This window comes from Mirounga leonina, unplaced genomic scaffold (genome assembly GCF_011800145.1).
Source record: "Mirounga leonina isolate KUSES-001 unplaced genomic scaffold, KU_Mleo_1.0 Mir_418, whole genome shotgun sequence".
Taxonomy (NCBI): Eukaryota; Metazoa; Chordata; class Mammalia; order Carnivora; family Phocidae; genus Mirounga; species Mirounga leonina.
In genome coordinates, this window is record NW_023270739.1 from 29,834,379 (window position 1) to 29,852,228 (window position 17,850).

Here is a 17,850-nt window from a genome sequence, read left to right on the forward strand (position 1 = left end):
CAGCAGGCTCAGCATTTTCACAGTTAGACCTTAATGAGTTTTTAGCTTGGTTATGGGCTTGAGGGTCAAAAGGGAGCTTAGGACAGATCCTATAGGCAAGCATTGGCTTATGAAACACATGTTACTTTTGAGGCCTCTGCATGAATGAAAAGCAAGGGGCAGCAGTATATTTCCAATAAGGAAAATTGGACACTTCCATAGGCAGTGAGATTCAGAAGCATTTGGGGTATCTCAAGTGTATCTACCCAACCCAATTTGCAGGATCACAATCCTTCTCTATCAGGGCTCTGATTTTGGCATGGGAGACTTCCTGCCAAGAGTGAGAATGAAGTTCTGCCACTATACAAATTCTTCACCCTTTCTGCCCTTTGACTTCAGGAGATTTCCTTCAACGCACTGAAGGAGGTTCTTTGACACTCCAAATTTGCTTTAAATTGTTCATTGATAAATCTGAATCTGTCATTTCATTTCTGTTGAGCAAAATCCCCCAATAACACAATCCTTTTAGTGATTATTTCTTTCATACCTATTAAATATCAAAGACATTGCACAAGTTAGTGCATCCTTTTTTTACTTTGTGTCTTCTCCAACTTCACCACAAATGAAAGTCTTATCAGTTGTATTATTATAGCAGGCTTGCCATTACTGATACTCCACCTACCATCAGTGAGAGAGTTCTCATTACCATCTGGCCAGCCTCTGATTCACTTCCAGAATCCCATCTTTAGAGTCTGCTTCTTGGAATGATTCCTGGTACTCACTGTTTTGGGTCAGGTTCCCTAGAAACAAAGACAGGGATTCTTGAGAAAGTGATTTATTAGGAAAGTGGTCTCATGAAAAAATGGGGAAAGCAGGCTAGGACAGGGGAAGAATGCTAAGTGAGGATATGATTTCAAGTGGAGCTTAGCTTCAGCTTGATCCCACTGGGAGCTCTGGAGTAAAACTTACACCTGGGAGTCGGACCCACCTTGAGACAAGTGATACCACTTGGCCTCTGTTTTTCTGGATCTCTTTATATCCCCCATGCCAACTAGTCTTGCTTGCAGGCTTGTGGGTATGATGGCGCTCCCAGGCAAAGAAGCTCTCGTTTGGCCAAGGGCAAGTCGCTATGGCAGGATGTAGGCGTGAGTCGGTATCTGCCAATACTCCCAGCAGCAGTAAGTTGAGTATCTGGTCAGGCCCCAGTAATGACCATTTTGCCCAGTATCTGTTAGCACCATCCACAGTCCTGAACTCTTAGATCTTTAATTCTTCAATGGTCCTGATAAATGGAGGTAACAAAAGAGGCACATGCCTGAATATTTATTTAGGCCTTTGTGCAAACTCTTAAACGAGAATTTTCTCATTTGCTATTGTTTCTTTCTAAAATAAGACCGTGTTTTGTTTGTTTGTTTGTTTGTTTGTTTGTTTGTTTTTTAAAGTATACCAGGCTGCTATATAGTGTTCATAGAGTTTTTGGCCTCAAAAATGACTATTAAATAATGGAGCTGGATATTGCCCGTCGCATTTTTAAAATCTGGTTTTAACAGGACTAGAATATTAATGAAAGTCAACAATGAGACCCCTATCCACTCCCAGTTTTTAATTCGAAACTTCATGGTATGTATGAAACTATAAAAATACTGTTGCACTTTATAATAAACCCATTGGAGCTACATTGGAATAACTCTGAATGGACTTCTGTATAAATAGATACTATGTTTATGTATTTAAAAAATGCATACGTCTCTGGAAATATATGCACATTTTGCTGTTAAATAAAATACAGCATTACAAAAAGGAGTACCACAACTTTATATAACATAAAATTGACGGGTTCACTACCAATCAAGTCAGTGAGAGAATTACTTCACAACATGATTTTGCTTCAAATTATTATTGTTATTATTTTCCTACCTTAGCTTGAAAGAACTTAAGATTTGGTCACATTCAGATCACAATGAAAGGAAACCTAACCAAGTAAAAAATGTTTGAGATATACATATATATATATATGTATATGTATATATATATATATGTATATGTGTATATATATATATGTATATGTGTGTGTATATATATATATATATATATATATATATTTTTTTTTTTTTTTTTTTTTTTTGGTCCAAATATTTTTATGACAGCCTTCAGAACAAATTCCTTACCACTTTGGAAAGTGTTTCAGCAGAAGAAGTTAACACATTCTACCTTTATAGTGGCACATTAAACAGGATACTAATAGAAGGCAAGATAAGTTACATAGTAAAGGGGAAGGAGAAGGGGGAGAGGGAAGGCAGGGGGAGAAAGGGCAGGGGAGGAAAGAAGAGAATTTACCGAAGGCCCCCTTGTACGGTGATAATATTTTAGATTTCTGTATGCTTATCTTTTCTGTTTTTGAACCTACATCTATTATTTAATCCTCAACACAAGAGTGTGAAATATTGGCATCTTAATTTTACAAATGAGAAAAATAACTTAGTGTCATACTATTAAATAGCAGAGCTGGGATTCTTAGAATTCTGAACTATCTGGTCCCTCAGTGCCCCTCCCTGTTGCAGTGCTTAATGATCTGAATTTAATTCTGTCTTTACCATTTATAGGCAAGTCATATTATCTCCTTGAGTTCACTTTCCATCTGTAAAGTAACTTGTTCCAGCTGTATCATTGCGGGATCTTAACTTGAGACCAGCTAAAGAGAGCATCGAGTTTTCAAAGATAAAATATACTTATCAAATCAGTAAGCTCTTTTTCATTAACTCCAGTCTCAAATCAACACTTAGAATAATCGTACTTTTATAGTTACTGTAATTATAAAAATTCCATAGTTTTGTACAATTTTGGTTGACAAAGCCCTTATACACTATTTTGCAGTTCCCCTGTAAATAAAGAAAGCTGGGCATTGTTATCTTCATTTTATATAAGACTGAGACACTTTTGTTGCCCTAGCCATATTTAGATATTAATGTCAGTTCTTAAGCAGTCATAAATCCACAAATCAGATTATCCAGTGAGGGCAGCAACAATACTTTCTGTAAAAAGAGTATTATAAAATTACACAGTATAAGGTATTTTGCTTATATTTAAGCAGAATAAATCTAGAAGAAAATATTAAACCTTTACCTCCAAATTTAGTATATTAAAAATAGAAAAATCCAGAAAACCAGGAAAAGTTAAAAATAAATTAAAGTCTAGAGATGACTCCAGGAAACTGGATAGTGACTGGAAAGTGCCAGCAAAAGCAATAGTTACAAATAGAGATCTAGGGAGGATCTAAAAGGAAATGGATAGAGCATGGAAACTTATGTGGAGAAGTAGGGTCAGTAATGTCTCTGGCTGAAGGGAGCATCAGGGAGGGAGAAACCCTGGGGTCATGAGTGCCCTGCCAGTTGTGATAAGTGAGCAGAGTGGGGCTGGATGTTAAAAGTGTGAGCATATCAAAGAGTGACTTCTGGAGGTAGATCCACCAGCAAGAGATGTTGGTTAGCCTATCTGTGGTTGAAGGACAGTCCAGTTTTGACCACTTCTATCTTTTTGATAATGTTTGATTCCCATAACTCTGTAAGACACGACGCAGAGCAAAACCCACACCTATAATTTTTTGACTTATTCAAGATGGAGTGATTGACTTGGAGTCCAGTAGCTGATACCATGGTAGAACTGGATTTTGTTATTCACGGAGCCTCCTGATTAGCAGGAACCACCAACCCAGATCAAATGTTAAATCTGTGCAACGAAAGTGTCCGAAGGTGCCTACTCTTCTGCTAAAATAACAACTGAACTATCTCTTTAGCATCCATTATAAATTATTGTAATTAAGATGAAGTTGTTACATACGCAGTTACTAATCTAGGAAACATTTAAATTTTATTCCATTTCAAATTTCAATATTTAAAGGGCCTTCTTGATGTTATAACCCACTTCCCTGTCTTCAAAGAATTTTAAAAATCTCTCTGGTTCACTGAGAAATGCTTCCTGCACAATTTCTGCCAAAGGGTGGGAAAGCTTATTTTTGTGAGAAAGATCCAGGCTCTGCTGTTGTGAATGGCATAATTTAACAGAGTAGTTCTCAGTTTTGTTTGTTTTGTCTTCAAGTAGAGAGATCCAGGATACCAGACATTGTCTCAATTCGGTAAATATGTAACAAATACACAAAGAAGAAACAAAAGTCTCATGAGACAATATTGAGCATTGCCATGTGTATTTCACTTTGCTCTTTTCCTAAGACTCTCTTCCTAAAACCCCACCACACACATCTAGACACATCCACTTTATCTGTGTCTCTTTTGCTCTTTTCTGTAATTTTCAAGTTCTTGTTTCTCTCTACTTCATTTTATATATATATGTATATATATATACATGTATTTCTGACTTATCTTTAATGTTGCTGATATTGTCTAAAGCTCTTTTTTTAATCTACTGAAACCACCCATTGTGTTATTTCACCTAGTGTACTTTGAGTTCTAGTCTTTTTCTTGATTGTTGCTTTGGGCTATTTTTATAGACTTCTGCTGAATTTCTCAGTCTCATTTATTATTTCCTTGAACATATACAGTACATTTATTTTAAACTCTCTATGATGGTCCCATTATAAGGATCTGCCTATGTTAGGCATTGAATATGGAAATTTTCAGGTGTTTTGAGATGTAGAATGATGTTATCTGCCCCCCCCCAAAAGATTTATATTTGTTTCTAGCATACAAATAAAGGCAGTATGAATACAATCCTTCAGAACTACAAATCAGTTGGATTCAACCCTTTTCCATTAAGAGATATTCCATCTGATTCTCTTGTTCATGAATCTGAGTTTGTAAAAAGCAGTTTTGAATTAATTAGGAAAAAATATCTTACCTGTATTTGCATAACGTTTACTTCTGACAAAGATGATAACATTCACTATGGCCTAAAGAATGCAGTTCTGCTGACATTTTTGTCAAAATTTACTTTTTGGAAATTTACATGTATAAAGATATGAGAATTAGTGTTCTAATAGCACAAAAATCTATTGTAAACAATGGTCCCGTATTATTTTAAGGCTGTGAACATATTAGAGAAATGCACATATGTTTTACTGTCTGATTTTTAAGATATCCATTTGGAACAACAAAATAGGTGTTGTTCAATTCTATGAAGATTTAATAGCATTAAAATCTCAGCATATAAATATTATTCTTTAAAAACTTAATTTTTCTGTATTGATACTTGCCTATATCTTCAAAGGAAGGAGTCTGGATAACTACACTTTACTCGTACTAGCTTTATGATACTTAAAAACAGAAAATTATAATTAAAAAAAAAAAACCCTGCAGAAATATTACCTATAAACTGCCCTCTTCCCGCATTTTAAGAACATGGCTGCATAAAATAAAATATGTGTATGTGATATTGAAATTCACTGGCAAAGTATTTATGTGAGAAACCACTGGTTGACTAATTTAAACCTTACGTTAACAATTAGTCTAAAAATAACAAAAGGAATAAACTTTCAAAAGAAATAAAATCTTGAGAGCTGCTTTATTACAATTCTGTGGATTAGCAGTACCACCTAGTGGTCAACAATATTTATGCTTCCCTAACCGCCTTTAATGTAGATGTCTATCTACTTACATTCCTTCTTAATTTCATTTCCCTCTAGCATATTCTTACTTTATTTTTCATTTAGAGTTTTGAATTTTCAATCAAATTAAAGGAAAAATAGTGTAAATCCATGCAAATATATTTACTTGAAAATAAAGTGGCAGAAATACGTGAGAATATATGAAAACATATATTTTTAATTTTTACGTCTGGTTTAAATTAATTTTGATGCAATAAAATATGAAATGTAAAAGAGAGTAAGAGTTGAACAAAAATTTACTAAAATGTAAGTGCTTATAATGTAAATATTTGGAATATTTGAATAGGAGATTGATAATTGATAATTACCAATCTTCATAAATGCCTCTATGAGAATTTCATTTTCTACCTGATCCCCAAATCATCGCCCTCTAAATAAGTATTCACAGCTATCTACTTCAGCTACATAGGGACTGTAGTAGGTTGAATAATGGCTCTTAGATATGTCCACATCTTATGCCCAGAACCTGTGTATATTATCGTATATGGCAAGAGGGACTTTGCAGATGGAAATAAATTAAGATTATGTTATAGAGAGACTACTCTAGATTAGCTGGCTGGACCCCATGTGATTGCAACGGTCCTCATAAGACAGTGGCAGGATGAGTAAACCGCAGAGGAGAAGGCAATGTGATGAGGAGTGCAGAATTCGGAGTGATGAGCTTTAAAGGTGGAGGGAGGGGCTACAGGGCTACAACAAGGAATATAGGCTGCCACGAGAAGCTAGCTGAACAAGACAAGGAAACAGATCCTCCCCTCAGAGCTTCCAGAAGGAACCAGCCTGCAGATACCTTGACTTAGCAACTAGTAAAACTGATTTCAGACTTCTGGCATTCAGAACAGCAAGAGAATATATTTATGTTGTTTTAAGCCACTAAATTTGTGGCAATTTGCTGTGGCACAATAGCGAACTTATACAAATATAGTCATCCTTTACACAGCACAGGCTGGAACTGTGCAAGTCCACTTAAATGCAGGTTTTCTTCAATAAATGCAATACCGTACCCTAAATGTATTTTCACTTCCTTGTGATTTTCTTTCTTTTTTTTTTTTTTAAGATTTTATTTATTTGACAGAGAGAGATACAGCGAGAGGAGGAACACAAGCAGGGGGAGCGGGAGAGGGAGAAGCAGGCTTCTGCCGAGCAGGGAGCCCAATGCTGGCTCGATCCCAGGACCCTGGGACCATGACCTGAGCCGAAGGCAGACGCTTACCGACTGAGCCACCCAGGCGCCCCCCTTGTGATTTTCTTAACATTTTCTCTTCTCTAGCTTACTTTATTGTTAAGAATACAGTATATGATACATATAGCATATAAGATATATGTTAATTGACTTGTTTATGTTATCGGTAAGGCTTCTGGTTGACAGTGGGCTATTACATTTTGCGGAAGTCAAAGTTCACATGTGAATTTTTTTACTGTGTGAGGTATGGATGCCTTTAACCCCTGCATTGTTCAAGAGTCAGCTGTACTTTCCTACAAATCATGAGTTTGCTATTTGTAGAGCAACGACAGTTTTCTTTAGAGCCAGAATAACCCTGTGACTTCACTGAAAATTTTAGTTCTGAACTGATTTCGATGTTTAGTCATTAGTGTTCCATAAAAAGAAAAATAAGTGTTTATTAAGCATTTTATTTAAAAGTTTTTTTTTCATTTCAAAATTCTAGTTTTCTACTAGGATAGCTTATTAGAAGAAATACTGACAGACTTTTCCATCTGATTTTATCTTAGTGCTGGTAATCCCTACACCTTCTATTTAGGAGGCTTTCACTAATATGTGCCTCAAAATGCTCTTATGTGTTTCCGTTGGTGATAACTCACTGGTTCTGGGCCTACCTTGCATCCCAAGGATACCAATTTTTATCTTCCCTTATTGTATACTATAGTCCATCTTGTTAAACAGTGTCCAGAATATGGTAAATGGGGAAGGTCCTGCAAGATGGTTTTAGGAAAAACATGATGGGGCACCTGGGTGGCTCAGTTGGTTGAGCGACCCGCTCTTGATTTCGGCTCAGGTCATGATCTCAGGGTCTGGGAGATCAAGGCCCATGTCAGGCTCCATGCTCAGTGGGGCGTGTGCTTGAGATTCTCTCCCTCTCCCCCCCAATTTCTCTCTCTCTCTCTCAAATAAATAATAAATAAATCTTTAAAAAAAAACAAAACGAGAAGCCTATAAGTACACACATACATACCATCACTACCACTCCCACTATAACACCTTTGGAATCTAAAAGCCTAATAGCAACTTTCTCTTTGTATGCCTCCCAGCAGACCAGGGATCTCTCTCTCTCTCTCTCTCTCTCTCTCTTTTTTTTTTTTCTAATTTGGATAGCTGGTTGTTATATGTAGAGAATTAATCAGGGTGAACTATTAGGGATGCTGCCACTTTAAGTGACAACCCTCCCCCAAGAATCCTAGGAAGGGCACCACTGGGTATGCATAGAAGAAGCAGAACATTAAAAAAAAAATGTTCTACTAATGGACAAATTAAGATAATTTTTTATGCTTACTATTTGTACTCATGAAGGGAAAGAACCTCTTTATAGACATTTGCCACTCTATTCACTAATACATCTGTTCATTTGTTCATTTAGCCATTCTTTTGCTTATTTGATTAATATTTAATGATGGCTTATTATATATCATCAAACTATTCTTCTCTGGACATCCACCAAGTTTTCTAAGTGCATTATAATTCCTGCAGTCTTTAACTCCTCTAAGCATCAGAGAATCATACGTATAATATACAAATCTTATATACTACTAAGGAAGGAGTTAGCAATGCCAGGATAGTGGTTTTATAGTGCAATTTGTACCATTAAGTCTCTATTAAATGGAAATCTTCATTTTTATTTCAAATGTGAGATAAAGATGCAAACAGCAATATTTTTATTTTAAAATGCAAGCTATACCATGTGATTTATGGTCAGTATACATTCAACTCAAATTGTAATTCCTATAATATTATACAAGAAATGCTGGTTCACAATGTGACAGGATTAACTGACACCTCTCTTTTCACGTGAGTTTAGAAATGTCAGGACAGGGAACACTATTAGCTGGTATTAGCTCCCTATTTTTGGTGCTTAGCAGGGGAATTCTCAGCTAGAGAGGGCTCCTTGTAATCAACAAGAAAAATACTCCTTTAACATCAATGGTAGGACTATTGAATAGGAGACATACTCTTATTAAATACTAGACCGTATAGTTTTTATCAAGAAATCAAAATTCATGACAATGGTGTATGCTTGTCTTTAGGTAAGTAGTTCAGTAGAAACTGAGCCACATTCATTGCTGGTTCTGAGACATTTCCTCTCCTACTTTCCAGGGAGCTAGTGCTCACCTCTGTAAGCAGATGTACAGAAAGAAAAGAAAAAAGAAAAGAATATTAAAATGTATGCAAGAAACAAGAAGGGACAGAAAACTGGTTTCCATTATATTTCCATTACACTCAGAAGCATTATGGTGGGATTAAAGAAGGGAATGTTTGCAAGCTCCTCTAATCCATTTATTTATCTCCTTCCTGGATCTGGCCAAGATCCTAAGGATCCAGTTTTATGGTAAACAGTTAAAAATTGAGCAAAGAGTAACATATCCATTAATGTGTGTGGCTTAAACTTGACTCATTCTCAAACCAATATGCAAATATGTAACCATTACTTGATTAATTTTAGGGTAATCTACCAAAAGAAAAGTGTATATTATACTTATCTCTTGATTCTTTTCAGTATTTATTGACTATGATGAAGCTTCCTGCCTTCGAGGCTTAAAAAAAAAAAAAAAAAAAAAAAAAAGCTTTCCTTTTCATACCACTTATATCCATTAGGTGGCAATATAATGCAAAAAATAAAAATAGTTAAAACTTCATCTCTAAATTTTCTTTTGCTCACTAATAGTCTTACGGATATTTTCTGTGCTTCTCTGAAGTTTACTTTTTAATTCAAGAATAAGATTCTATAATTGATGGGTTTATCACCTTGTACACCTTACTATGAAATTATTTCTAGGTATATAATTGCAACTGAAAATTATGCCAATGATGACTTTAAAATGGATGGAACTTACAACGATGTAAAAAGGAATACTAGAGTATGTAAAGATAACTTACGGGTTCTCTTTTCTGGTAAGATCAGGAAAGACTACTTTCCAAAATAATTAAAAAGCTGTAAGTAGGGGCATCTGCGTGGTTCATTCGGTTAAGCGTCTGCCTTTGGCTCAGGTCATGATCCCAGGGTCCTGGGGATCGAGCCCCGCATCCGGTTCCCTGCTTCTGCCTCTGTCTCTGCCCCTTCCACCTGTCCCCTGTTCATGCTCTTTCTCTCTCTTTAAAATAAAAAGGGTTTTAAAAAAAAAGCTGTAAGTATATCCTCTCCTTTAACTCATCTTTGATTACAACAAAGGAGTATCTCGGAGACCCTCCAGGACACATGTGAATTAGGCCTGAGGATTCACAGTTACTCAGAGCAACAGTGAACTGAGGAGCAGGGATGCAGCCATGCTCAGGAGCTCAAAGATCTAAAACTGACCAATAATAAGTCCCTTCAACTACAAGGTAGATGGATTTACATCATTGGGCACACCTCTACCAACATTCCTCAAACTACTTTTTAATTGTTTATTATCCCTTTAAAATTGTCCACAAATATTTATATTAATCCAGTTTACTACAAAAAGTATTAGAGAAAAAGGAGACATAATGAGACACAATTGCTGTTACAAGATATTTGATCTTATATGTAGAAAACCCTAAAGATTCCCCAAGACAAACAGACACACAACCTGTTGGAACTAATAAACAAACTTAGCAAAATATCAGGGTACAAAATCAACACACAAAATCATTGCATTTTTATAAACTAACAATGAACCATCTGAAAAGGAAATTAAGAAAAATAATTCCATTTATAATAGCATTAAAATTATAAGATACTTAGGAATTAACTTAATCAAGGAGGTGAAAGTCTCATACAATGAAAACTATAAAACATTGCAGAAAGAAATTAAAGACGTAAATAAATGAAAATATTTTCATGTTCACAGGCTGGAAGACTTAATATTAAGGTATCAGTGCTACCCAAAATGATCTCCAGCTGACCCTTGGAAGCCCAGGTTTGAACTGCACAAGCCCACTTATACACAGATTTTTTTTTATGAATATAATACAGTACTATAAATATATTTTCTCTTCCTTATGATTTTCTTAATAACAGTTTTCTTTTTTAAAAAAAGATTTTATTTGTTTATTTGAGAGAGAGAGAGAGAGAGCACTAGAGAGAGAGAGCATAAGCAGGGGTAGTGGCAGGCAGAGGGAGAAGCAGGCTTCCCGCTGAGCAAGGAGCCCGACTCTACTCGGGGCTCGATCCCAGGACCCTGGGATCACGACCTGAGCCAAAGGCAGACTCTTAACCAACTGAGCCACCCAGGTGCCCCTTAATAACATTTTCTTTTCTCTAGCTTACTTTATTTTAAGAATATAGTATATAATACAGTATATAACATACAAAATATGATTTTCAACTGTGCAGATAGTCAGTACCCCTAACCCCCACGTTGTTCAAGGGTCAACTCTACATATTCAATGCAGCCCCTTCCAAAATCTTAGCACAACTTTAGGCCGAAGTAGAAAAACCCATCCTAAATCATACAGAATTTCTGATAAAGAAGAACAAGGTTGTAGGAAGCACAGTTCTTGATTTCAAAACTTACTTCAAGACTACACTTATCAAAACAGTGTGGTACTGGTGTAAAGATGGACATACGGACCATTTTAACAGGATAGAGAGCCCCAAAATGAATGCTCACACAGATAACCAAATGATTTTTAGCGGTGGTGTCAATATCATTAAATAGGAAAAGGACAGTCTTTTCAATAAATACATACAGGAAAAACTGGATATCTACATACAAAAAAGTGAAGTTGGACCCTTACCTAATACCAAATACAAAAATTAACTTAAAATGGATCAAAGATGTAAAGATAAAAGCTGAAACTATAACATTCTTAAAAAAAAAGGAAACATTCTTTAAAAAAAAAAAAGGAAAAGCTTCATGACATTGATTTGGCAAAAATTTCTTGCATCTGACACCAAAGGCATAAGTAACAAAAGAAAAAAGTAGACAAATTTGACTTTATCAAATTTAAAAAAATTTTATGCATCGAAGAACACCATTAACAGTAAAAAGGCAGCACACAGAGTGGGAGAAAATATTAGCAAATCACATATCTGATAAGGGATTAATATCCAGAATATATACTGAGCTACTTCATCTCACAGAAAGCAAACTATCTAATAAACAAAAAATGGGCAAAGGACTTAAATAGATCGTATAGGCTACAAAAGAAATTATACTGCTATGAAGCAGTAAAACAATAAGTTATTATTTATAAGGGCAATTACAGTATCAAATATTTAGGAATAAACTTAGCAAGACTTTGTGAGACATCTATGTAAAACTTTTTAAAAATACATTATTGAGAAGGATTAAAAGAGGATTAGATAAAAGAATTGAAAGACTCAGTTATGTATATGGATTGGAAGACTCAATAGTATGAAGTTGCCAATTTTTCCCAAACTGATCTATGGATTTAATGAGACCTTTATAAAAATCCTTGCAGGTTTTATTTGTGTGTGTGTGTGTGTGTGTATGTGGTTTTTAACAAGTAAATTCTACATTTTTAATCGAAGGCAAGTTCCAAGAATAACTAACAGTCTTTGAAAAGAAATTAAAATCAGGAAAACTTGTTTAATGAGCTATTACAAGATTATAGTAATAATGAAAGTGTATTTATGCTTCAAGGACAGAAACTTAACTGATGGAAATGAGTAGAAATTCCAGACTATCGCCCAAGCATAAAGGAACACAATTCTTGATAAATTGGACACTTTGGAATAGTGGCAAAAGTAAAGACTCCTCAGTAAGTGATGCTGGGAAAATGAATACCGATATGGAAAAAAAGAAAATTTACCCTTTCTCCACATTTATACAAAAATCATTGCAAAGTGGATTTTCGATCTAAACAGGAAAGGTAAAATACTAAAGCTTTCAAAACATTACAGAAAAATTCACAAGACAGTGAATGATTTCTTAAACACACAAAGGATTAATCATAAATAAAAGAAAATATTTACAAATGTGACTACAATAGAATTAAAGATAATCATTTCTTTATAATACCATCAATAGAATGAAAGACACCACAATTCTATTTAAAAGATATTTGCAGTACCATGCAATAGTGTAAAAAAAGAAAAAAGATTTTTTTTGTCTTATTATTGATTTCTAGGTGATAAATGTCAAAATGAGGATATTTAAATAGCCAGTAAAGATATGAGGAAGTGTTCAATTTCATTAGTCATTAGGGAAATGTGAATTAAAAACAAAATTCAATACAACTGTATATGCGTGACAATGACTAAGATTACAGACTGAGAGTAGAGAATGTTGGTAAAAGTGTAGAGGAATTTTCATACATCACTGGTGGGATTATAAATTGGTATGACATCTTTAGAAAGCCGTTTGGTTTTCTTTAGAAAATTTAAGAAATGCATCATCTAAGAGCCAGCAGTTCCACTCCTCGATATATGTTTCAGACTAGATGAATATGTAACTAAATGCACCAAGAAACACACTTAAAAATGTTCATAGCAGCATTACTTGTAGTGGCAAAATATTAAAACCATTCCAATGTCCACCAAGAGGAAAATGCATAATGTATGTGGTGAATTCCATTGAGTAATAGAGGGCAATGAACTACGGTTACATAGAGCAATGTGGATAGATCTTACAAAGTAATGTTGAGCAAAAGAAGCAAGACACAAATAGAACATTGTGCATGATTCTATATATGAGACAGACACGGCCAGGATATAGATAGGGGTTAGCATTACATACTTTGGTGATAAAATACATAACAACAAGTGAGGGTGATCCAGAAGAGTCAGGACAGTGATTGCCCTCATGGAAAGGTCATTGCCCAGGATTGTGGGGATTCTGGCAGTGTTCTCTTTTTTCAGCTAGGGGGGTGATCATACAAGCTTTTGCTTTATAACAATTTATGAAGCTGTACTTTCAGATTTTATGCATGTTTCTGAGTTGTATTTTCCAGTAAAAATTTTAAACATAAAAAAAGAAATTTAGGCTCATTTTGCTCTTGTATTGCCTTCACTAAGGAAAATAGAAATTTATCACAATCTCTACCAAAAATTTAAAAAGTTCGTAACTTTAATCTGAGTACATAGGGTGTTTAAACCTGAAATTTTAACTCAGGAAGTAACCATTTCATATCCTTTCTGAGGACCCGATCACCCAACCTAAAGTTGCCCCCATAATTTTTCATGTTATTTTATTTTATTTTTCTTCAGAAAGCAACTTACTAGGTTAAATATTATTGTTTATTTATTTTTTTTAAATTTATCATTATCTTTGTTCCCAGGTCTAGAAAAGAAGCTTCACAAAGCAGTGACCTTAGATAGCTTGTTCTCCTTGTATTCCTAGTACCTATAACCATGCCTGGTATATAAAAGGGGTTCAGGGAGTAATTGTTAAGTTAGTGTTGGTGCAGGTGATATTTCTCAAAATGTGTGCATGGCCATTGTCAATAAATGTTCCAATAAAGACAGTTCTCTGAATCAATCAGTTTAGGAAATCCTGAATCTTATATTTTCCTCATGGTGATATGCAATGTATATTAACATATTAAGGGTGGTGCCGAATCTTAAATATAGTGAATTAATTTCTCAGAGCATCTTCCAAACTTTGTGTAAAATATTTTCTCAGAGTAGCAGGCCAGAGGCTTGCCAAAAATGAGGAGTCTGACAAATAAATCCTAAAGAAGTTATGGCCCACTCAGCAAAACATATAGGAGTTATTAGATTATGGGAATGTTTGGGACAGTGGCTTCTCAAGTTCCCAAGTCCTCAGAGAAGACAAAATGTAGTAGCTGATAATGATATCCTCCCTGCCCCAAGGTGGGCCTTCATGTCACTGGAAATTCAGAGTGGGCTTTTCTATATCTCTTATATCCTAAACATGTCACCATGAAACCTCAGCATAATTACCTTATATGGTTATAAAACTACCTTTTACAAGCTCAATCTCTTGGATCTCACATCTGGGTTTGAGGTATAATTGCTTCCTATGGCCTTAGCCATAGGAAGTTACTTGTAATTTGTCCAGGCATCAAAATTTTGGCATTCCTTCGAACCTACAGTGTGATGAATAGTCCCAGGACACATACAGTTGTTCAGCAGTGTCTTGAAGAAAATGACCACACTAGGCCTGGTGGGGCCTCCTCCATCAAGGAAACTTAAAAAAAAATTTAATATCTCAGAGAACTAGTGTCATATGTAAATATTTTGGAACAACTCGGCTATGTAATACAATAAATGTGTACATATTAATTGAATTTTTTTTTTACCAAAGATTTATTCTATTTAAACTTCAGATGAAAATACATTGACAATGTTTCAATTTTCACGCAAATATTTTGACATAATATAAATAAAGTCAATGCCAACTAACAATATTTTTCAGGCCATCCCAACCTAAAGGTAAAAGTTGGATTGCTCTTCATCATTTTAGAGAAAAACTTCAAAATACACTGGCTTTTATATTTCATTCAGTTTTCCTCTTGATATCGATTTGATGTTTCCTTTGGTTATTTTAATATTGAACTCTTTCATCACTTCCTGTCATTGAGCTCTTGAAAGGAGAAAAGCTTGTTCTCTCCATTCTCATGTTGGCATATTATTTCCCCACTCCCTTCCAAAATCACAGAGGCTACTCTCCTTTACATATTTATGGCAAACTTTGACTAATGGGCCAGAGCATTGAGCTACATGTAGAATTCTACCCCTTTCCCAGTTAATGAGTGTGACCTTGCTGCGGAGGCAGAGTGGCTCTGGGAGCTGTTTCCCCTTAGCTTTTAGTCACAAATAATGGAGCAACACAGGTTCTGCACCATTACCGATGACTCCTCTGGATTGATGCAGCATGCTGATTGCTTCAATAAGAGCTACAATGAGAATGATTCTCAGAAATTGCCTGTTGCCAAAAAGCATCGAGCTGACCTGGTTGATGTACAGCCCATTGCAAAGAGACGAAGAGATTCTTTTCAAAGACGTTGCCAACCATCTACTGGGTACTTTTCATCTTTGCATTTGGCTGAAGGATCCAAATAGAACTGTATACATACTTATTTCAAAGACTGTTTGGGTCCTGGGAACAGGGCAAAATATGATTCATAATAGTCTCCTTGCATCAAATCATAGATTTTTTTGAAGCTGCTCTGCTCCTTTGTAGTTCATATAAATGTCCAAAACACATGTTGGTTCTTTGTCCATAAATACATAGAAATTCTGACTCTGGTCTCAGCATGTTTACATATTACGTTATTTCCCAAACCACGATTGAAAAAAACTGAACTAAAAATGGAAAGGTTGTCAGTAGCTGCTGGAAAACAAAATTAGTTTGGAATAACTCTAGCAATTCTCCAAGCTAAGTTTTGTTTTGTTTTTTTTTAAAGTTCTCATTCAAAATACCTCATTCCAAATCTTCACCTCTAAAACTCAAGCCATCTGATGCAGACATATGCACACAGTGTTATGAAGAAATTAGGTTTTTAAACTGCTACTGGAAGGAGAGAGAATGCTTATGACAATTTAATAGGGTGAAGTCCAGCCCATATTACCTTCCTATTTTGTTCTGAAAGATGATGATGTTTTTAGTGTTTCCTTTAAATAATGAGTTTCCCGTGTTCTGTCTTCGATACAGTACTTTCCATATGCCCTTATGGATAGTTGAATAATGATATTATTAATAAATGTGGTTCTAGTCATTTTTCTTCAATAAAGCTCAATGTACCATCCTACCTTCTCTTTATTATCTTTCCCTAATTAACATCAACAATACATAGGGCATTAATTAATACCTATATAATTATGATTCCTAATTTTATAATTTGTATCTACAGCTTGATCTTGCCTTGAAGCGCTATCTCCTATGGGAATATCAAAGAATATCTCAAACATTTATGAGGCCCAGTATGAGCCAACGTCAACTCCTGAACTGTGATGTCCTTGTTATGGATTGAATTGTGTCCCCCTCAAATTCTATGTTGAAATTCCAACCCCAGTACCTCAGAATGTGAAGTTATTTGGAAATAGGGTCCTTGCAGATGTAATTGGTTAAGATGAGGTCATATTGGAGTAGGGTGGGCCCCTCATCCAGTATGACTGGTGTCCTTATAAAAAGGGGGGATTTGGACATAAACACCCTCACAGGGAGAGTGCCAATGAAGATGAAGGTAAGGAGCAGGTTGATGTTTATACAAGCCAAGGAATGCCAATGATTGCCGGCAATTCACAGTAGGGGAGACACAGAAGAGATTCTTCCTCACAGCCCTCTGAAGGTGCCAGTCTTGCTGCTACCTTGATCTAGGACTACTTTAAATATCCAGAACTGTGAGACTCTACATTTATGTTGTTTAAGCCATCTAATTTTTTACTTTGTTCCAGTAGCTCTAGAAGATGAATACACCTTCCCACCCACCCGGAAGAATCAACAATGACGACAAACAGAAAACACATAAACAAACCAAACAAAACAACACTGTTATCAATTAGTGTTCTCTAGGTCCTTGGGGAACTATCCAGTTGTGCAAGTCCGAACCCTTGGAGTCATTCTGAACATACCTCTAGAGTTGACATGCTTGATCCAATCACCACCGACTCTTAGCTTTATCTCCAAAACAGCTCTCAAGTCTGTCCTTTATTACCCATCTTCAGTACTAGCACTGAGCCCAAGTCACATCATCTCTACCCAGAATAGCACAGAAGTCCCCAAAGTCCTCTTTCTCCCATTGGCTCTTGACCTTTTCTAATCTGTTCTCCTCTGTGCAGACAGAGCAGTTATTTTAAAACGCAGCTTTGCTAAAACCACCCCCACCCCCACTTCAGAGCATATGATTACTCTTGAAATCGAAAAAACAAAACTATTCTTGGTCCAACAAGGTCTTTGCGACCTGCCTTCCCTAGCACATCCTGTGCTGCTCCTTCCTTCTACACTTTCAGTACTGTGGACAGGCTGTTTCCTCCTTCCTGGGATTTTCAGAATGCTGTTCCCCCTGCCTGAAATCTTTTTCCCTAGTCTTTCCCATCCTCCACCTCTTCATCTGCATATCATATTTAACTCATAGGACTCATATATATTCCTTTGTCAAATTTCTGCTCAAATGTTTATTTCTCAAGGAAACT

At 35.6% G+C, this 17,850-nt stretch overlaps 1 long non-coding RNA gene across 1 annotated transcript in view; it reads right to left on the minus strand.

Moving 5' to 3' along the window:
- Positions 1-17,393, minus strand: part of LOC117998924 — a 47,288-nt gene extending 29,895 nt beyond the window's left edge. The window contains exons 1-2 of the long non-coding RNA XR_004676140.1: positions 17,290-17,393; positions 662-779 (exon numbers count right to left, since the gene is read on the minus strand). This is a non-coding gene — a long non-coding RNA (uncharacterized LOC117998924). The remainder of the gene's footprint in view (positions 1-661; positions 780-17,289) is intronic.
- Between the last annotated feature and the right edge of the window lie 457 nt (positions 17,394-17,850).